Here is a 22,879-nt window from a genome sequence, read left to right as displayed (position 1 = left end):
GTAGGGGCATTACATTCTCCCCCCCTAGGGTCTGACTTACTCATGGAAGTCACAAAGCTATCAATTTGTACAAGTAAATATTTTGTCAACAATTTAAAACATTATTCATAACTCCTCTATGAGTGTCATTATCCATCAATAAAAATGCATCTAACATCATTCACATCTTCAAATATTCTATAATTTACACACAATCATAGTAGAGAAACGAGACATTTTCCCTTTTTATTACACCAAATTTAAGCAATTTAAAATATATAGACACAGTTATCATACTCATTGATCAAACATGACAAGAAAATATGCTCTCAAGGTCAATTTCTCTCACCAATTCATCTCTTTCACAAAACTTTATTGCATAGAACTAGCTTCACATATCAATTTCTACAACCAAGTTAACTTTTCAACAAATAAGAGCAATGTAAGAACTCAATTGTTTACACTTTTCAGACATACAAGAACCTATCCAATGACTATGCCCCATAACATAGTGACAAGTTAACACCATTTAATCCATGATTACACATAATATCCATCCACAAGATTGGTTTGCACAACACAATAGGCCACATGTGAGCATGTCTAATGCTCGGTCAAAGGTAACATATATGATCCACATCTCTATGCCTGCTCTCAAAATAAATACATGATCAACAAATGTCCAACATCTCACTCGAGGGCTTGATGGTGCTAGGGTACACCATAGCGGTGCTACCTTCCATACAAGTCCCTCGTGAATATCCCTTGTTGTATAAGGTGTTTAGCCTCCAAGAGATAGTCACCACTCATAGGTAGGTAGTGGATCCTAGCTATTTCACAGCCTCACATACCCCCATCCTCAAGGTTCCCTGTGTGTACTTCCTCGTATACACTCATCCAAGCCCGTCTCCTATGTTCTTGGAGAGGAATTCACATTGCAACACAAGACCAGCATACGAAAACAACAAGGATAAACCGGTTTAGCCACCAAAGTACAAAAGATTAAAGATAATAATTGTCAATTCCAACAATAAGACAAGAAAATAATTTTTGGATTTGCAACATCAAGTCAAGTAAGATCAAAATTGCAAGATCGTGGCTAAACTATCAAGGTCAAGTAAAATAAATTGCTGGCCCACAAAGAAATAAATAAATAATTAAAAGAAAATCATAATTGCACATTACATCACTACGTGACTAATAGCTAGCCACCAACGAGGAAGGAAGGAACAATCGTCTAGCTATCCTAGTATCTCATCATGTGGTGTGGCCAAGTCACACATCCACATGGCATGGTAGTGTGCACCTCGACATCACCCCACATCACGTCGTCACGTGGCATGGCTCTACCCTATACCTAGCGGTAGGCCGCATGGAAATGTCTACTACATCCCGCATCGTGTCTCAGCACGGCATGGCAATACTCCAAGCAGACAAAGCACACAATGGACGTATCCTGCATGGCAGTGTACCCCGCGGATAAGGCACACACCGGTCACACTCCGCATAGTGATGTTCCTCTCAGGATACTCGCCGTAAGCCAGAGGTATACATGGCTAAGGTCTACCCACAAGTCTACCAACACTAGTCAGTTGGCAACTTATGTAAGAACAATAACACGCCTCTCATGAAGACAAGGCAACAGATGCTCCAATAGAATTCCATCAATATGCTCAAAAACTGTCATCTATATGGTCAAAATAAAGTATAGGAATAAGGCTGGCACACATGAACCTCGTAAATCGGTTCATCACAAGGGGAAGTATTGAGTACACCTATGTTATAGATTCATTACAAAACTATATTTTTCCTCAAAATAGGGAAGCTAAAGTCGCTTTGCGTCGACATTACTCGTACGTTGTTCATACTATTCAAGGAATGGTGACTTCTACTACTACCCCTTCACATATTGACTTATCAACAACCCGTGGGTTGGCACTCAGTAAGGAAACAAATAAGAAACATCACATATATAGGTATGGTTTCCCATACTCATAAGCAAACATATCCCCCATGGTTGATTACTTCACCATCCCATGGGCATACAAAACAAGTACGGGGTTTCTCACAACACACACAGAATAGCACCATTACTGGTTTAGTCACATTTATGGGGAGTACTTTACATTATGCTAACATATACTTAAGGGAAGTTTTTAATTATGCTTTACACATGAATCACCAAACAAAGTTTACTCTAGATCCACGTACTGAAATTCTTGACAATTCAAATTTACACAAAGAAATTACATTATTCTGATATCTTTCTCAATCTTCCCTAAACATTTTCATTCACATTACTAACTATGCAATTTCCCTTTCCAAGATGAAAAACTTTTTCCCTTTCAATTAGAAGCCCAAAGCAACATACAATTTCATATGCATTATAAGAATCCCTTTAATTCACTGCATTCTAAATAGTGTTTCAAAACAACAATTCCTATACTTTAGACAAGAGGAGGAAGAGAGTTGGAAAATCAACTATTTCCTACGAATACACAAGAATTTCGAGATCACACCATATGCTCGGACATAAGTTTATCATTTGAGTTGCACGGTTTTCATTTTGCTATCTTTTAGGAAGGTGCCAAAACATCCTAACATGACATTTCTAATCATTATTGTTGCACTATAATGTTCTAGTTTTCCGATCAAGAATTCAAAACAATCAAGTTTTCTTTTGTAATACAAGTCTTCTTGAGAACAATCACTATTCGTGATACGATACAATACAATAATACATCAAATCTAACATTGGAAATTCATAATATGACAAGGAGGTAAATAAAGAGCTATCTACTAAATTTTACACATTCAATGCATACAATTCCACAAGTCTTCCATTTACTCTTTCTTAAACACAATAAGGCAATTATCTAAATCCAAAGCAAGTTAAATGGTGCATCACTTAATAGGTCCTAAATCACACTAGTTGAATAAAACAATCTTTCGAGGAGCACATTAATTCACTCTTGAAGCTACTACAATATGTCCTCTTTTGGTATTCCTTTCACATCAAGCAATTTTCACATAATCACTATGCGCATATTAAAGCACCTTACTTAAGATGAAATTTAATTATATTACTCCTACCAAGCACATGGAGAACCCTTTAATGCAAACATACAATTTTCTATCATTAACCAGAAATTAACTCCTAAACCATTCCTTTTCACAATCTAAAGCACAAAAAACGTTATAAGGCTCACACAAGGTTCAAGAAATATCATCCTTTCTCTTGCAATTAGAAAACTTAAATAAGAGATAATCACCCATATCAAATCCTTTTAATTTACTAGAGAGAGAGAAGAAGAAGAAGAGTCATAATCACTCAATGTACCACGTAATAAACATTAACATTTGCCATACTAGTCTTTCAAGTGGACAATCATTAAAATCGATCAATACCATAATCAAGCACATACCGTACTTTTAGATTCAAGGTATTAACAACTCACCCAGATGGATTAATCAACAGAGTAAAATAAATCAAAAATGAAAGTACATATGACTCCCTTTTAAAGTAAGAGAAATCATAGACCAAGACCTCAATAAGAAGACAAAACACCCATAATTATTTCTAAAACACCCACATCATTAAGGTGAAAACAAGGTGTGAACGCACACGTTACACACAAGTAGGGTTTGTTAAATTACACCCTCACATCAAGGAGGACGAGCATACAACATAAAGTAGACACACACACACACCAACCATGGGCACAAGCGAAACCAGAGATCCCAGTGTTGCAACTTGGCTCTGATACCAAGTGTAATGCCCCGCCAGGAAACCCCTAAAGGGTTTAAGTTAAAAACACTCAATTAGAGTGTAAATATATATTTTTTAAAATAATAATTAAGAGCGTTAATGAAAAGTTACAATATTAAGATAGATTGAAGTTATCTCTAAGTTATCTCTAAGTAGATAACACAACAGAAGGCTAAAACGATCCTACGGAGTTTCCCAACATGATTACATAACCTTACCACCTAACTCAACTTGTGTCATTAGATTCATTAAATTGGATATCTTAATTATGAGATAATGCATAGATCTTGATTATATATGTTTTCAATGGTTTGACATCTTATAATTTTAGAAAGCGTTCATTTACTCTGGGTGGTTAGGAGGTCATGGTGAGGTTATTTACTCAAAGTACATTAGCACCTAATTAATTTAAGAGGCCTCCCTTAAGGTTTAATGCGGTTTGAATAACGAAGTTCATTCACTCGGTTTTAAGATGTTCACCCACATTGATATCTTCCTTGAATATTAAAAGTATGGTTAATAAGAAGAATTCGTTCATTAAGGATTAAACTCCCATTAATAGAGTGTGGTTCCCTCATTAAGGTTTGAGCATAACCAAACTAAAGATTCATAGTTTCTTTATGGAGGATAGAATGCAAGTAGCCATAGAGTTCATTCATTGAAGTTTTAATAAATGCAAATAAATGGACTAATTTCATTAAGGTGGATATGCATTAGGACACACGAGAGCATCCTTTAAATTAAAATATCGTTAGCTAGATGACATTCATCATTTCAAGATTAGAATAATAAGATCATAGTGACGTTCTCCTGTTAGGGTTAAAATACATTTATCTTATTGCATATCACTTTTTTTTTTGTTAAATGAAGTTAATATGAGAGAGATACTTTTACTAAGATTTAATGTATAAACAACTAATCAATTATTTCCCATTTTAGTTCAATTTTAGCAATCATAAGGGATTCTTCTTTTTCATAAGGGTTATAACATGGATATCTAGTTGAGTCCACACAATTATCAAATTAATCTGGTGAGGATTATTGGTTATAATTACAACATAAATAACTAAATATATTCATCCAATATAGTGGAATATAATTAACATGGCGTTGCTCATTTAAGAAGATAAAAGTAATTACCTATATGTTGATCATCCTTTAGATTCCAACTTAGAAATTATAACATTAATTCTATCTTTATTTCCCCTACTCATTTGTTCAATTTACATGCTTAATAACAAGTTAATCCGATGATGTAATCTAGCAAGATTCTTTCCACTATTACAACTTTAATTAACATATTTTAAATACCTTGCCATAATCATAATTTACATTGTCTTATGAATCTGATTTACTACATTCCTCAAGATGACTGATTTTGTGCATTTGATTTAAATTCGTTAATTTTCCATCATACACTTATGAATAGCAACCATACATGATAACTTAAAGCATGAAACAAAGGAAACTAAAACATCGCATAACACAGATATGATCTCGGAGTTCACCCCTAAAGGGCTACATCTCCGGGTCTGCTCAATTGCAAGAGCCCTCTGGCATTTAATATAGTTAAGATTACAAATTTACATGTCTTTTACAATCCTGCCTTTTAGGCGAACACATACACTATTCAACATCTACCTCGATTGTTTATTACATAGTGATCCCTTTTAGAAGCGGGTCAAATTGAATCATAAAAAGGAACAAACCTAGATCCTCTTGTTTGACGGTACCCTAACTAGGGCTCGACTGACTTATGACCAACCACTATCATAACAAGTTTTACCATTACATAACCAATTCTATTATAAAAATTTAAACCTACATAGGCATTATCCGGTTGAGGTATTCGTTTACCATATCTGTTTAACCATTAATGTCGACCAAGTTTATGGATTTGCTAAATTAACTTTTATTTAAAAATTCACCATTAATCCACCATTAATACTTAGCCCATGTTAATAATGTGTATTAACCCAAGCATGACGTAGTCAAAATGAAATTTACTAATTTGTATTAAAGTATGGATTTTCTAAATGTTGAATCTCTGAATTCCAAATATATTATTTAGCAATCTGAGATTAAATAACATAAAAGAAACTGAATTTAGAATTAAATAATATAAAAGAACTAAGTTTAATTCCCTTATACTAATTTTAAATTCACTTATCAATCTGGCTCTTCTTTATTTTTACATATTATACACATATATTCTTTTTTTTTTACTTTAAAACAATTATATAAATTAATAAAATTAAATAAATTATTAAAAATAAATAAAATAGAATAATTCATTTTTTGTTTTAACTTTCAAAAAAAAAGAGAGGGAAGGTACCCACGTGGACAACCACGTGCCCCACCCCCCTTTTTGCAGCCCCTACTACCATTGGTAGCGTAGCTGGCATTGGCAGCGCTGCTACCAAATGGTAGCAGGCCGCTACCTCTGGTAGCGCTGCTACCATTTGGTAGCAGTGCACTACCAATGGTAGCCCTGCTACCAACTGGTAGTAGTGCTGCCACTATAGCCACTCCCTCCCAGCCGTATGGGGGGTAGAGTTAATAAATATTATTTTTATTTTTTTATTTTTATTTTTTTTAAATTTTCTGCTAAAATAACAAAGAACAGACCCAACCAAAACTGCCAGAATGTGCAGTCCAAATTTTTACTTAATGAATATATATATATATATATATATATTTTTTTTAAAAAAAATAGTATATGTAAATATTAAAAAAGAATAACTCACCAAAACACACAGTCTGAAAAAAAAACATAGACTTTAAACAATTTCCAGCAAACCCCATTTTTTTTTAAAAACTATCACAAACATTTCTTTTTTCCCTTTTTTTTTTTTTCCAGAATGCCAAGGGTTTCTAAATAGTAGTAGAAATTGTTGAATAACCCACCCATCAAGAAAATATTGGGCACAAGGAAACTCACCTCCCTCACAAAGATCCAACATAGCTATCATTTTACAAATTTCTACAATAAAACTCATTCACTAACATCAATGGAAAAATCTGAAAACCAATGTTGCAAGAAAGAAAAATACAAAACCCTTTTTTTTTGTAAACATTTTAATCAAGCTAATGATCAGATTCCTACCTCAAAACGCATTCCGAGATGAATATTTTTGAAGAAGAGCTCCCAAATTTTGTTGCCCTAAAACTCCATCTTTGTCCAAAATCCCCAATCTCTCTTCCAAAAAACCCTTTTTTTTAAAAAAATGACCAAAAGAAAAGAACCCCCAAACACATTTCCAAACTAGGTTAAAATGAGAAACCCTTTTTTTGTCCTAATTTTCAATTTCGAATTTAGGCATTTTTATTTTTAAAATAAAAGAGAATGAAAAATGGAAATCATTCATTTCCATTATATAATACTTCTTATTCGTTCTTCTTTAAAATTAAAAAGATTCCATTTCTTATTGAGTTTTAAATTTTAATTTCTCAATATTAATTTAGGCCTACATTTTTATTTTGAACTGTTAACAAGGGTGAGGTATTTAAATTAATTTAAATTTCAAAAACCAATCCTTTATACTATATCAATTTTACAAGTAAAAAGGAAATAATTTCTTTTAAATAATAAAATTTACCCCTTTTTCTTCCAAAATGCGAAAATGAGTAATTTATTTCTCTCTCCCAAATGACTTTAAATCTTTCCTTTCTAAAACGCATAACTCATTAATTTCGTTATTTTAAAATTAGCTTATTAAATTAACTCGCTATAACATAATAAAGCGACCTTTTTAAATAAATGACTAATCTAATGCAAGAGTCTTATTTATTCTAATTTCTCAACTACAAATGCGTAAATGTTACAAATGCGTAAATGAGCACACTAACCCAAGTTAAATACCTTAAGCTTGCTACAATAATAATTAAAGCAATCCCTTTAAATTAATGATTACTCGTATAGAAGAAACTACCTATTTAAATTTCTATATCACTAATGTGTACATTTACTCATTAAATTGAATTTAATACTTAGGATAACAAACTCCACTTACCTCGTGCAAGGCACGCAAATTGAGGAAGTCCTCCAAATCTCTTGACTTGCATCCCAATGAAAAGCAAGCCCAACGAATCCACACATGATGCTCACCTAACCATGGCTAAGGCAAGACGAGAGTTATATGACCACCAAATCTGAATTCTAAAAATGAAGGAGGTATACTCAACCCTGCGAATTCCCAAAGAAGATGAACCTCGCCCTAGGCGGTGTTGTACCTAAAATCTCCTGCACCCATGAATTCATGCAAGCATACATATACATATACATATTCAATCAAGGCGTTAGCTCGAGATTTATCACAAGGGTTAGGAAGCAATTACATTTACACAAGAATCGATTGCAAAAGTACAATAATAGGTATGCACGATTATTTATATTATCTAAACTACACATTTCACCATGGTTAACCTACCATTCAAGAATGCCACATAGGAAGTCAATCAAGGTCAAACGGGTTTTACAAGTCTTACTAGGGTAGGGGCATTACATCTCTAACAATTATAATAGTTAAATCGCTTAATCAGGTAATCTTTAATAGGCTTGGTGTTTTCTAAATCCTCTAACCATGTGGTCCATTATCTTGGACTTCAAATCATCTATTGAGGTTACTCCTAATAGGGTATTGCCTTTAACAGGGTATTGTAGTCAATCCCTTAACCGGGTGGCCCTTAATCGGATCTATTCCTAACAGGACATTTTGGTAAAGCTTTAACAAGCTTGGATCCTAACAGGGTGAACTTCAAAAGAGTTCAGCATACTTGTGGGTATTCATCCCCATCATGTTTTTTCCCATTTGGGTGTCCATGTCAAAAATCATTGTGTCAAGTGGTGAATGGTTTTTGTGGTTATGTTTTGATATGGTTAATCTGTTTAACTGTTAAAGCCATCCAGATGTGCTACGATTACCCAAAGTGATATGAAATGTTCTTTTACTAATGTTAGTAAAGTAGTTTGATGTTTTGGTTAAATGGTTTGAGAGTTTCAAATCTATAATACTATTATTTTGGTATCTTAGTCAACTGGTAAAATTGGCAGTGCAGTTGTATTTTATAGTTCAGTGTTGAACCGGTTAGTTTAGTGATTGATTTATGAGTTGGGCTTTGAGTTTGGTAAGAGTTTAGTTTGTTTTCTATCTATTGATTCACCCCCACTCCCCCTCTCAGTAGTTGTTCAAATCCTTATCGATTCATCATATCATCAATTGGTATTGGAGCATTTCAGGTCCTCTAGTGTCTAAGCCTAACAACTTGAGGTAAAGATCTAGGAGAACATGATGAAGAAAGAAGGTCCTAAGTTAAATACGGAAAACTATAGATTCCAGAGTGATAGGATGAAGATCTATATCAAAAGCTTAGGAAGTCAATATTGGGAACATGTTGTGACCAAACATAACTTGCCTAATGGGATTCAGTTTGATGATCAAAAGAAGGAGAAGCAAGAGAATAATCAAGCATTGGAAGCCATTATCAGTTCCTTGTCTGATTCAAAGTATGTTGATGTCCATGGTTTGGAAACTTCTTATGATGTGTCGAAGAAACTTGAGGATATCTATAACAGTTATGAGCATGTGAATATTGCCAAAGAAGAGAGTTTGAGAGGTAAATTTGATGACATGCGGATGGCTAAAGGTGAGAATATTCAACAGTATGGTCAGAGGATCAAGGAGATAGTCGGTGAGATCAAAAGTGTTGCTGGTAAAGTGGAGGATACCATAGTGGTTAGTAAGGTGTTGAGAACCCTTCTACTGGTATACACTATCCTAATCGCAACCATTCAAGAACTCAAGTCTATTGATAAAACAAAGGTAACTATTGACTCCATCTTTGGTAAACTAACTACATTTTAATTAAATAGTTTTGATGGAAGTGTTTAGAAATTAGAATCTGCATTTAGAGCTTCAGTTTCTAACCCATCGATAAGGAAAAATAGATAAGATAGTAATAGTCATGAGTCTAGATCCAGTAGAGAAGTTGATGATGAAGATAGTTCAATCAATTTTGAAGCATTGTTGGCTAAGAGGTTACCTAGAAGTACCATTAAGTATAGAGGTAAATTAACTTTGAAGTGTTTTGCATGTAACCGGATTGGACATATTGCAACTAATTGTCCAAATGGAGACAATGAGCATAAACGTGAGAAGTATAAGAAGTACAAAGGAAAAGGTAAAAGAGATTACATCATTGCAGTTGATGGTGGAATCACAAATGAGGAATCTCAGGGAAATGAAAATGAAGACATTGTCTTTGTTGCCATTAAAAAGGATACATCATATAAAAAAGCATTAGTCTCTCACATGGATAATTATGATGATTGGATTATTGACAGTGGTTGTTCACACCACATGACCAGTGACCGGAGTAAATTTATTACTTTGAAGGAATTTGATGGAGGTGTTGTGAGATTCGGAAATGACTCACCCTTCATGGTAAAATATAAGGGAACCATTTCTCTTAATGGAAAGAGCAGTGCAGATGATGTCTATTGGGTTGAAATATTGAAACACAATCTTTTAAGTTTTGCTCAACTCAATGATAGAGGTTATCCACTGGAATTCAAGAATTGAATGTGCAAAATATATGGAAGCAAAGATGAACTAGTTGCAACTGGAAAATAGACAAAAGGTAACTTGTTTCACCTAAATCCAACAGTCAACGATTGTTTAATTGCTAAAATAGAAGATAGTTGGCTTTGGCATCAAAGATTTGGTCATGTAAATTTTTATCATTGTAAAGGTCAGTAAGTTAAAGTCGGTAAGAGGTTTGCCTTAGTTGGACAAATCGGTGAATTCTCTATGTAAGGAATGTCAGTTAGGCAAGATAAGATCCTCAAATTTTAGGAGGAAATCTTTCTCAACAGAATATTTGCTAGATTTGGTTCATATAGACCTCGATGGACCAATAAGGAGTAGAAGTATTCAAGGTGATCGGTATTTTATGATCTTCACTGATGAGCTCTCAAGAATAATGTAGGTCACATTCATGAAGGAAAAAATAGAAGCCTTTAGTAAGTCTAAGGCATTTAGGGCCTTTTCTGAAAAGGAAAGTGGAAAGGAGATAGAGTGCTTAAGAACTATTCAAGGTGGTGAATTTACTTCAGAGGAATTCACTAGATATTGTGAAGACAATGGAATTAAGAGGTATCTTTCTGCACCTAGGACACCACAACAGAATGGTATTGTAGATAGGAACAATTAGTCAATTGTTGAAGCTGCTAGAATGATGCTAATACAAGGAGGTGTAGCCAAAACATTTAGGAGAGAAGTTGTCAGCACAACTATCTACAGTATGAACCAAATATTGGTTAAAAGAGGTAAGGATAAAACTCCTTATGAATACTGGTATGGTAGATCACCTAATGTAAGTTACTTTAAGGATTTTGACACTAAATGTTTTATCAAGAGAGGTGACTATGTTGGTAAGTTTGATGCTAAGAGCGATGAAGGTATATTTTTTGGTTAATCCACCAAGAGTGAAGCCTACAAATGTTACAACAACTAGACAAAGAAAATAAGGGAAAGTGTTGATGTCTGAGTGGATGAGTATCCTAAAGATTTAGGAGAAACCAGTGAGGAGAAGAAGGAAGATGAGACTTACATTCTAATTTTGGAGACTGAATCAGTGAAGCCAAAATTTGGTGAAATGAATGTTGTAGTACTAGTTGAACCAAAATAGGTAGATTCTGCAGAAGATGAAGATAGTAAATAAGATGAAGAACATGATGATCATCATCATGTTATTCCAAGGTATGTGAGACTCAATCATAATCCTAATCAGATTATTGGAGATAAAGATGTTGGTGTGTTAACCTGAAGAAGAATTAGAGAGAATTCTTGTATGATCTCCACTATTGAGCCTAGAACAACAAAGGAATCTTTTGAAGATGATCACTAGATCAAGGCTATGGAAGAGGAGATTGACCAGATTGATAAGAATAATACATGGACCCTAGTACCCAGATTGGTGAAAAAACATATAATAGGTACTAAATGGGTATTCAGAAATAAACTGAATGAAGATGGAGTAGTAGTAAAAAACAAAGCCAGATTAATTTACAAAGGTTATGCACAGGAAGAAGGAGAATACTATGGAGAGACATTTGCACGAGTTGCTAGATTGAAAGGTGTTAGGACTCTACTTGCATTTGCACCATATAGGGGATTCAAAGTATATGAGATGGATGTGAAGTCAACGTTTCTAAATGGAATACTTGAAGAGTAAGTCTACATTGAATAGCCAGATGGTTATGCTTTGATTGATGCAAAGGATATGGTGTGTAAGCTACACTAGGCACTATATGGTTTGAAGCAAGCACCAAGAGCATGGTATGAAAGACTACATTCACAATTGGTAAAGATAGGGTTTCAAAGAACCAGTGAAGACAACAATATATATCTCAAGACTAAAGGAGATAAGATACTGGTTAGTGAAGTGTTTGTGGATGATATAAGTTTTGGAGGCAATTATTTCATGAGTGATGACTTTGGAAATGAGATGAAAAGTGAATTTGAGATGTCTCTGGTAGGAGAGATAAAATTCTTCATAGGTTTACAAATTCAATAGATGAAGAGTGATATTTTATCACATAGCCCAAATATGTGAAAGAGGTATTGAAGACATTTAGAATGGGAGATTGTAAACTGGTTAGGACACCAATGGTTACATGTTGTAAACTATCTAAGGAGGAGGATGTTGCATTTGTTGATGAAAAGGAGTACAGGTCTATGATAGGGAAACTATATTATGTTGTTCATAGTAGACCAAATATTGCTCATGCAATTGGATTAGTTGCCAGATTTCAAAAGAACCCAAAGGAGACTCACATGTAGCAACTAATAGGATATTCAGATATTTGAAAAGTACAATTGATTATGGATTATGGTATCCATATGCAAGTAACTTCGATTTGAATGTTTATATAGATGTAGTTTGGGCAGGAAATGTTGATGATAGGAAAAGTATAATCAGAGGTGCATTCTTTCTTGGAGGAAGGCTTATATCTTGGAGTAGCAAGAAGAAAAGTTGTACATCACAGGCATCTGTTGAAGCTGAATATGTTGTAGCATATATGAATTGTACCTAGGCAATCTGGATGAAACACATTCTAGAAGGATTTAAATTGAAGATCATAGAATCGGTAAGGATTTTATGTGATAACACCAGTGCATTAAATATTTTAAAGAACTTGGTATTGCATGCTGAACCAAGCATATTGAGCTGAAATATCATTACTTGAGAGAGAAAGTGCAGAGTAAAGATGTGTTACTAGAGCATGTATCTACTAAAGAACAACTAGTGGATATGTTTACTAAACCTCTGCCTAAATCTACTTTTAAGTATCTTAGAAGTTAGCTAGGGATTGTGCCCCTACATGAAGTTCATTAAAACGATGTTGAAAAAATCAGTCCCAAAGCTTATTGAAAATATCAAAGTAGGATTGGTGTAGAGTGGAGCTGTTCCACAGGGGGAGTAGCTTATTGTAGAATAGTAAAGTATGACATTGAATATTTTACTTTCACTTTGGCATTGTTATCAAAGGGGGAAAAGAACTATATGATTGATAGGGAGAAGAACTGTAGCCAGTTACTAGCTGAAGATATGGAGACTCGGTTGAAGGAGAGTTTATGTAAAATGTAAACTAGGATTCCTACACCTTTGTATGTGTCTTACTCTCAATCATCATAATCAAAGGTTATTGATATTTGTATTGCCATCAATGCCAAAGGGGGAGATTATTGGTATTTTATGAAGATTGCATTAATGAAGTATAAGTGTTGTCATTGATGTCAATTGTAACTGGTAATGGAGTTGAAATGCAACTGATAGTTGAGCAAGTAAAGGGAACCAGTATTACTATTGAAGCAATGAGATCAACCGATAACCCTACCTGTTGATATGCGAAACCCTAACCGATGGAGCTTGCTGAATCGATTGTGTTGATCTATGGTTGAATGGTGATCGAATATGATTATGCCACATATGCATGATGCACGTGATGAGTTTCAAAGTTGTTCTGGCATGAAGAGATAATTGTTTTATCTTAGGAATGAGCGAGTGCATAGCATGAAGTGGAAACCATGTGATGAGTTACAGGATCCTATGTGTGGCGATCAAGGAGCGGTTGAAGTTGTCTTGTACAATGTGTAGATGATTGATATGTAATCCAAGGGTTATGTTTGAACCAATTTGTTTGTGATCTCTATGAGATGTTATGTTTTGTGATGTGTTACGGACCTATTGTTTTTCTTATAAGGTCGATGACTTGTTTTGTAGTAGTGTTGTCAATTTTGGTTAAGTGTCAGTGTGATTTATTTCTGAACTAGAAGGAGTATCTTTAAGATGTTTGAAGGAAGATAGGATCATGAAAAGGATCTGATCAAGTAGAGTAGTGCTATTACCAAATTAGCAAAAACCCTGGTGTTTTCTAACAATTACAGTAGTTAAATCCCTTAACCAAGTAAACTTTAATAGGCTTGGTGTTTTCTAAATCCTCTAACTAGGTGGTTCATTAGCTTGGATTTCAAATCTTTTATTGAGGTTACTCCTAACAGGGTATTGTAGTCAATCCCTTAACTAGGTGGTCCTTAATCGGATCTGTTCCTAATAAGACATGTTTGTAAAGCTTTAACAGGCTTGGCTCCTAATAGGGAAAACTTCAAAAGAGTTCAGAATACTTATGGGTATTCATTCCCACGATGGTTTTTCCCATTTGGGTTTTCACGTCAATAATCATTGTGTCAAGTGGTGAATGGTTTTTGTGGTTGTGTTTTGATATGGATAATTTGTTTAACTGGTAAATCAACTTAGATGTGCTAAGATGACCTGAAGTGATTTGAAATGTGATTTTACTAATGTTAGTAAAGTAGTTTTATGTTTTGGTTAAATTTTTTGAGAGTTTTAGATCTGTAATATTGTTATTTTGGTATCTTAGTCAACCGGTAAACTTGGCAGTACACTTGTAGTTTATAGTTCACTGTTGAACTAGTTAGTTCAGTGATTGATTTATGAGTTAGGTTTTGAGTTTAGTGAAAGTTTAGTTTGTTTTCTATCTACTGATTCACCCCACCTCTCAGTATTTATCTGGATCCTTATTGATTCATTGTATCATCAGGTACTGGCAAAGAAAAGAGATCCAAAGGAAACAGCTTCTACACCATCTGTTACTAGAAAAGAAAGAAGATGGATGACATAGATCTTGCAAATTTTTTCCATTAATGTATCTATTATTCCACCTAATACATGTGCAAAATTGGTAGATGAAATAACTAAGGATGGTATGTTGAAAAATGTACAATTATATTATTAGCATTTAGATGATGATGAAAAAAGAGAAGTTGAGGAAGCAATTTTATTATACTTGGATATATATAAGAAAGCTTTGTTCAAAATTGAGAATCAAATATCAGGACAACTATATGCCAACCTAGATGCTAGGAGACTATTAGCTATGGAGGAGGATAAGCACATAAGGATTCAAGAATTATTAACTACTTGTGGATCTATTACTCCAAGTGAGTTGGATATGACAGTTGAGGTTGCAGACAAAAAAATGTTTCACAACAAGCACATGATAGTTAGTCTTATGTTAGGAAGGGTTAATGAGATAATCACTGACACCAACAAGGCATGGGTTCAATTATTTTCTACAAACCCTAGTTTTTATACTTCACCGAAAGCTAAAAAAGACACTTCAGATATCCTAGTTGAAGGGAAAGGAAAAGGTATTGTGGGTACCTCATCTACAATTTTGAAAGATATTAAGATATTAGATATAGAGCCCCCGGTAGAATCTAACGTATAGGACATAGAGGTGATACCAACAAATATACATATACCGACAAGTACTCAAAATGTACAGGTTGAGGATACAATTCATAAGGAGGAACCGATAGTAACTAATACTGCATCGAGTGGCGAAGGCACCAGTGCAAAAGAGGAAGTTATAAAAGTTAATCAACAATTAGAGGAGAAGAAAGAGGAATCTGATAGGGAATAGGTAGTGAGCACATAATTTTTCTCAATTGACACCTCACAACACTAATACATTTGGCATCAAATTCCGACGAGCATTTTTGATGATCTATGGGCTTTCTTTTTCTTTATCAAATTGAATTTTTTTTTTCAAAAATTGCCCCATGTTTGTCAGAATTCAGACTAAAAACCTACGTCTTGAAATTTTACCTCGACATTCCGACGAGCACAGATTTTACCTGTTGATCAGCATATGCTGGTCCAATGATTTTCATAGCCTCTGGATGTCTTATTACTCATCGGGATAACATAAGATGATGACCTCTCTTCCTATTGATCGATGCAAGTTATCCCACTAGTCTCATCGATCATCAAGATAGCTTAAAATGTGGTCAGGCAATGGGCATGATTTCCCCTATGTCTTTTCCCTCGGTGTAGCTCCTCTCCATACGTTATGTCTCCTCAGAATAAGATTTGACCCTATATCATCTCAACCTTTGATGATGGTTTTTACTTTTTCTAGTATCTATCAAGAAAAGTCTTACCGATAGAATCATCGGCTATCGGCAATACAAGATTTCTACTTTGCCGCTAGATTGCATTGTGCCGATGAACTTCTCTGATGTATTATATCCCAATGACATGCTTCTAGTTGTGTTACCATTGGGTTGACTTTTGTTGATAGTGCAGATTTCATATTTCATGTCAGAATTCCAATGAACACATGGTATTTTAAAAAGAAAAGTAAATTATGTGCCATCATTGGGCTCATCAGGGTACGAACATTGGGAGGAAGTGGGCACAATTAATGCAGATAGATGTTGATGAAGAATTTGTCCATGGCAAGGGAAAGTAACCTTTTCTCATTCACAATCTACTCTTTCTCTTTCTCATGAGTCCCTATTGAGAATCAAATGCGGAACCTCTTCCTTGCAAATTCGTTGTGCATGGGAATCAACCCATTGGAGCTAAAAACCCTAAACCCAAGGGAATTCACTCTACTTTTACTCACCAGATTCAAATTGAAGAAAATTGTAGTAGCACACGGTGGTGCCATTGACACAATGACCATCACCATTATTGTTACTACCTCTTACCTCCTATGCTTCAGGTTGTGTACTATACAAGAGGTTGGTCCTTGGTTCTTGTCATTAAGATTTGTTTGCAAGTTCCTTTGCTTTCCTTGCATTCTCTTGTTCACTTTGTTTAATGGTATTGTATTTGGCAAAATATGGATCCTCAACCTCCTTAACCTCTCCATTTTGTAGCTACTAGTTATAAAGACAAGTCACTAGACATACCAATCACCCCAGTTATGATTCACTATCTCTCTATCATCAAAATATTTAGGTCTTGATTGAGTTATAATTTGATTTTGTGTAACCAAAATCCCAAGCAAAAGTCCATAATTGAACATTTTGCTCCTCCCCTTGGATATTTCTAATGTTAAGCCTCAATTCCTTGGGCCACATACCCCTAAAATGTCCACAAAATAAGATTAAATACATCAATAATGAGTAAAACTTAAAATTAGGGCAATTATTAGGGCACATTTGCTGCAAATAGATGCTTAGTAGCAACTGTACAAGAGGTTGGTCCTTTCATTCTTGTCATCAAGATTTTTTTGCAAGTTCCTTTGCTTTCCTTGTATTCTCTTGTTCACTTTTTTTAATGGTATCTGCTTTGGCAAAATATGGATCCTCAACCTCCTTAACCTCTCCATTCTGCGGTTTCTAGTTATAAAGACAAGTCACTTCATAGCTTCTAGAGGGGTGAACGATTCTCTGCAACTATAAACCCTTCCATCCCTCAAAATAGCCCTTTGTATGGGAGCACCTTTTCTAGGTCCAAGGCCAACTACAAATTGTAGAGGAGAAAACATCCATTCATGTGATACTGCTAGGTTTATGTCAACACCAACTTGGTTGGTTACTATAACCATTACCTGCTCGATAATTCTTTGTGACTGTAAACCCTTCCAGCCCTCAAAATAACCCTTTGTATGAAAGCAACTTTTATATGATTATTAAGGACTCTATGGGCATTTGGTTGTACAATTTCCCCACTGAAAGGGCCTCTTCATTTTCTCCAACTAGCAAATAAAATTCCTCATCCTTGGATGGCTCTTTATATCATAATAGCAAAAATCGTTTGGGGAAAAAATTGGTAAACCAAAAGTATTAGATCTCTTTTGACAAAATCAGAAAAAAATTGGAAAAAATCAGATTTAAAAAAAACATAACAAATTGTAGAAAAAGAGACAAAAACTATTTTTTTTTAAAACTTAAGGGAATTTCCATAGCATAGAGATATAAAGAGCAACTAAAAAAGAGTTTAACCCATGAATTGTAGAAAATTAAATTTTGTTGTTTATATTCATATTGTTGATTCAATCTTTATGTCAGCAAGAGTTTCCCGCTTTTTATTAAATATCCCTTGTTCCACAGCTCTAGCATATTCATCAATATCAAGGGCCTTTAACACATGGGAATACTTTTTGACATGTTCAACTTCCATTTCTTATTTTTCCTCATCCATATCATCTATATCTTATCTTGCATCTTCACAGTATACAACCTCAACCATTTTCTTGGCTAGTTCATATGACTTTGGATGAATTCTAGTATCATCCAATCGATCCATAACATGGTTCCAAGAAGCTACTTGCCTGGAAAAAAATTGGCAAAAAACCGAGAAAAAATTGGAAAAAAATCAGATTAAGAAAAACATAACAAATTGTAGAAAAAGAGACAAAAGATATTTTTTTAAAAAACTTAAAGGCATTTTTGTTGGAGTTGAGAAAATACAATGCCACAGGAGCCCAAATGATCTCTACAAGCTTAAAAAACTGTTACAAGGAGAAGCAAGGAAGCAAATCACAGAAGGAACAAATACACAGAAAATATGCTCAAAAGAGGAGAGCTCAATATTCACAAAATGTGTAATGTAAAAAACCTTCTTCTTACAATGAAAAGAAAGAACTCAACCTTTAATAGGTCAAGAAAGCCTAAAAAGGAAAACCTAGGTTTGCACATAATAATTAATAAAAGAATTAATTATTATGCACCTAAATTTAGCTCAAGTGTAAAAGAGATAAAGGGAACTTAAATAATTAAACAAATATTGTTTAATTAATCAAGTAAATACCCGAATACTCTAACACCCCCCCTTAAGCTACACTGAGGGAGAAGATAAAACCTAGGACAACTATTGAAAGCAGGAAAGATGGGTCCCGGCAACAAGGCCTGATCAAGTATCCAAATACAATGAAATCTCTATGAACTAGAGAAATAGAGAAAACCACATGGGGAAAAACTCTACTCCAAAAAGAGATGGAAAAGAACACCAGTGAAGCATGAAATAGATGCAAACACTGTCTCTAAGAAACTGCTGATCTGAAGAACCTCCACTGAAATAGAACATGACCAGGTAGAGAAGACTATAATCTGTATGAGTGCCCTCAAATGACACTACTCAAATCAGAAGGAAAACAAGGCAAACAATTGAAAACGAAGATACAAATGGCATGAGAAACTAAAGCCTGAAGAGTTGATCAATTGAACCATTGAAGCATTAGAACCAATAGGACAAACCTCCCCATAATGCTGAAGAGGGAGAGGGACAAAAACATTGAAAAGAACAACCAAGAAGAACTGCATGACGAAGAACCAGGAACATCAAAGTGTTAGCATTTTCACAAAGGGAGATTGTTGGCATTTTTGTAAGTTTGTTGGTATGAGGATATTGAGAAGGTTGTTGGAGATTTTTGATATAACTATGAAAGGATGATTACTATTCTAATAATATTATTTTGTCATTGATGTCATGCAATTGATCTTCTGATTCAGTATGATGTTGCCATATCTTAATGAGTATGTTTTGACTAGTATAAAGATGTCAGTAAGTGACATAGAAAGAATGTGATAATGAAGGGGAATAATAAGTTATTCAATGGAAAACTATTACTGAGTTAGACAATGATGAGATCATGTTGTTTTGATTGTTTTGATATCCTACATATGTTGTTGATTTTATGTTTAATACTGTTCTATGTTACCGAGCAAATTGCTAGTCAGTAAACCCTAAGGTTATTGCTATCAGTTAAAGAAGGTAGAATGTCTATCGAGTGAAGTTTAGTATTTACCGAGCAACAACCGAGTAATAACAGAATGCATTGGATGGATAAAAGCATTAATAAATGAAGGATGCCAATGAGATGGAGAAGAATAAATGATTGGTATGCCATGCAAGAAGTTTGTTGAGGATACATTGAACCACAATAACCTAGCACAAGTTCCAAGGAAGGAATGCAAGTTCCAAGGCAAGGTAAAACATTTTTCAGATCGAAGGATACATTGAACCTAGTCAAGTTTGAAGATCTGATGCCTAAAATTGATCATGGGAAATGTGATCAAGGACATTAAGTGGTTAGAAATTGTTTATAAATAAGGAATTGTTGATGAACAATGTATGCAGGTAAATGTATGCACAATGATGCTATAGTAATGTTTACCGAGCACAGAAGCTTGAAGATCTTATTGAAGAATAGATTGGGAAACCCAGCAAGCCCAACAAGGGACAAGATAAGTCATATGACAAGATTGTTTTGAGCAAATAGAATCTGCTTTAGCATTTTAGATGTGAAGTTGCAGATATATTTTATTACTGTTGTTTATTTTGTAAGTGACAGAAAATCTCTTAACCGAGTGGACTTAATAGTCTTATTTGTAAACCCTCTAGCAAGGTAACATTTTGAATGCGTGTTTGAAATCCTTTGACAAGGTCACTTCTAACAAAGTGGAAGACTCTAACAAGTCCAAGGGAAATCCCCTAACCGGGTCACATCTAGCAATGTGTTTGTAATCTGTAACTGGATTAGCTTTTAACCGAGCATACTCTAGAAGGGTATATTTCTTAGTGGGTCCAAAATCCCATAGTGGTTTTTCCCTATTTGGGTTTCCATGTTAAATCTGGTGTTAAATGTGTTATGATGTCTTAAGTGTATCTGTTTATGATTTTGAATGATTTATAGTCATAGTTGCATATCAGCTAAGGTTACCGAGGTTGAATCTAATAAATATACTGCATTGTGAGTTTTTATGATTCACCCCCCCCTCTCATCTACTAACAATTGGTATCAGAGCTTTGGACTCTAGAAGAAAAGTTTAAAGGTACTTGAGGAAAGATCCAAAGATGTATAAAAGGGATGTACCAAAGCTGAACAAGTCAAGTTTCTCCACATGACAGAAAATGATGAAGCTGCATTTATCAGGAATTGGAGAATATGCAACATATTATCTGGAGAATGATTACATAGCACCCAGCACCAACCTGATGACAATGGAAGAGATAAAGGCAAAGTAAGAACATATTCAAGCTATGATTCCAATAACATCTGCATTAACCGACTCAGAGTTTAATGACCTAGAAGGTGGCAATGATGCTGAAGCAATGTGGAACAAGCTCATATTTGTGTATGGTGGTGATGAACATGTTTAGAGAGAAAAAGTAGATAGTCTAAGAGGTCAACTTGAATCCATCAGAATGAATTAAGGTGAGAACATAACCCAATACAGTACAAGGTTAAAGGAGACTATCAATCAAATCAAAGGAGCAGGGGGAACTATTGAAGAATAGGATGTAACAAGTAGGTTGCCTAGAACACTTCTACCTGCTTATGCCATTCAAGTCTCTACAATCAATGAATTAAGGTCTGTACCAAACATGCCAGTCTCTTTGGATGCTACTATCGGTAAGCTACATGCATTTGAGTTAAGTAATTTTGATAACAGTGGGTCTTCAATAAATAAATTTGAATTTGCATTCAGTTCTTTTCATATTGGTGAATCTGATAACTACAATGATAGAATGTATAAGTATACTGAAGGAAATCATAGTGGAGCAAGTGAGAGATTTCACAAAAACATAGAAAAAAACATAGAAAAGGTACACAAACTGATGCTCTGCAAAAAGGATTAGAAAATCTGTTTGATGGCAACACACACAAGAGCACAAGAAACAAACGTTAGTGTTAGCAACAAAAGATTATCCTAAACAGGCATATCAAGAGAGATATTAAGCATGAAATAGAAAGCATATAAACATAGAATGAAATAGCTAATCAAGATGCTCATAGTTGCTCCTCCCTTGTTCCTCTCCTCTCCAAGTCCCAAATGAGTGTAGCTCTCAGCTTTTAGCACTAGCCATGGATGCCATATGGAGATTCAAGATGGTTGAATATGATAAGCAAATACTATGCAAGAGTAGATAGTGATGCTATGAAAAAGCTCTATGCTAATGCCAGTATAACAACAATACTCTAAAATGCTTCTCCTCTTTGTTTGAGGAGAAGGGTTCTATTTATAGAAGAAATGGGGAAATGAAGGGTTAAGATTGAATGGTTTAATCAAGGGCCAAGTTTGAAAGTTGGGGATCCATGTGCACAATTGGCACCAATAAAATGGTGACAAGTGTCAACATAGGATTGGGTTGAGAGAAGAGGTTGGAGGCATTAAAGGCCTGAGAAGACCTCATGGTTATCTAGAAGATAAGGGTCAAGTCTAAATTAGGATTACCCACTGGATTAGGAGTTAATGCAAGGATAAACCTTTGTGCAAATGATTAAGAGATAATCATGGTCAAAGCATTAAAGGCTTGATGAGACCCTTGGGTTGGGTAGAGGTTGAGTCAAAACAAATGTTTTAACCATGTGGGAGGGTTTGAGGTAACCATTAATGGTTATTGGAGACTTTGGGGATTAAGTGGTTGAAGGTTGAAAGCCTTCAATGGTTATCAAAGACTTTGAGCCATTTAGTGGTTGAAGGTTGGAAGCTTTCAAAGGTTATCCAAGACTTTGAGGGTTAATTTGTTGAACACACAAAGCATTAATTGCTTTTCAAAGACTTTGGAGTCTTTGAGAAGTGACTCCAATTTGCTTAGGAATGTGACAATATTTAGGGGATGGATTAGGCTAATTAGGAAGGGTTTAGAAGAATCTAGAAGGGGTTTAGGCATACAAGTGGATTTTGTAGGAAAATGCAAGTGGGAGAAATTTTGGTATTTTCAATTAAAATAAAATCATTTATTTCAATTAAATGGTGTAAGTTGAATTTGGATAAATATTTAAATAAATATTAATTTATTTAA

This window comes from Cryptomeria japonica, chromosome 7 (genome assembly GCF_030272615.1).
Source record: "Cryptomeria japonica chromosome 7, Sugi_1.0, whole genome shotgun sequence".
Taxonomy (NCBI): domain Eukaryota; kingdom Viridiplantae; phylum Streptophyta; class Pinopsida; order Cupressales; family Cupressaceae; genus Cryptomeria; species Cryptomeria japonica.
Note: the sequence above shows the minus strand (reverse complement) of the source record.